The sequence below is a fragment of the Saccopteryx leptura genome, chromosome 2 (genome assembly GCF_036850995.1).
Source record: "Saccopteryx leptura isolate mSacLep1 chromosome 2, mSacLep1_pri_phased_curated, whole genome shotgun sequence".
In the NCBI taxonomy this organism is placed as follows: Eukaryota; Metazoa; Chordata; class Mammalia; order Chiroptera; family Emballonuridae; genus Saccopteryx; species Saccopteryx leptura.
The window spans coordinates 241,755,851-241,756,987 of record NC_089504.1 but is presented as its reverse complement, the minus strand read 5'-3'; the positions used below and the strand labels follow the sequence as shown (position 1 = coordinate 241,756,987).

Below are 1,137 nucleotides of genomic sequence, written 5' to 3'. Positions count from 1 at the left end.
TGATTGCTGACTCAGGAAACAGTTACCAGGGTTGGCGATGCTCCAAAATCAGGCAGACACATAACGCAGAGGTTATGGGTGGTGGTGACTTTGCATGGGAATGTCCTCATTCCTTGGTGGTGGTTCATCCTTCCAGGTTGACAGCTGTGAGTTTACCAATGCATAGCCCTTAGCTGGGGCTTACGTGTGTTAATGGGAGGGAATAACAGGATAGGTGAGGATCCACAGAATGGCCTCCCCCAATGTAACTTGTGGACTTTGAGAATGAAATATCTGCAAGAAGGTCTCCTTTGGTTAATTGGGCTCCAATTCATAACCAGAATGGAGCAGCACTTGCTAAATGATGCCTCTCATACACACTGATTTCAAGGAAAAGCCACTGACTCAGATGCCAGCCTCCTCCTGCATCATGCTCCTGTTTCTGAACCAACACTTATAAAAGAGTTCCTGGTATTGTATTTTGACCAATGGGCTGAGACCATCCCCATCCAATCAGAACTGCACAGCTATATCCTCATTTGCAACTATACTGACCAATCAGAGCAGCTCAATAAGAACCAGACTACATGAAGCCGACCAATCAGGACAGTAGTATTTGAACCAATAGTAGATTTCTCATTTGCATAAAAATAGACCAATCAGAGATGGAACAGTCACTTTCTTTTTTTTTTTTTTTCAGGGGAGAGCGCGAATGCAGTCCCCCACTACCACAAATTATGCAGTCGAGTTTCCCACATTTGGGGAAATCGCAGGGGTCAGCACATCCGGAGTGCAATGGATAAGCCTCGCCCTGGGAAAACCACCTTTGTGATCATGGTATCTCCCCTGCCAGGTAAGTATAGCAGTCACTTTCTTTATATAAGCAGGTTTCCCCTTTGTCTTAGGGGAGCACACACAGTTTTCTCCAGGGCCTGAATTTCTCCAGTCTGCAAATTGTTTACCTGAGCAAAATTTCTCCTTTCTCTTCACCCCAGACTGGGGACTCCTTTTGGTGTTAGATTGGTGGCAGCAACCTTTTGTTGACAAACTTTTGCCTCTGTGGGAAAAATGATGACAATCCGTGCCTTGGGTATCCCAAGAGGCTGGAAATCAAGCAAGCATGAAAGGGAGAAATTCAATAGCTACCTATAGATGACA

The 1,137-nt window shown here is 45.3% G+C and overlaps 1 non-coding gene across 1 annotated transcript; it reads right to left on the bottom strand.

The window, feature by feature from the left end:
- Positions 1 to 676: 676 nt before the first annotated feature.
- On the bottom strand, positions 677 to 840 carry LOC136396221 (U1 spliceosomal RNA). The gene has a single exon (XR_010749615.1). It is a non-coding gene; the product is annotated as a U1 spliceosomal RNA (small nuclear RNA).
- Positions 841 to 1,137: the final 297 nt, after the last annotated feature.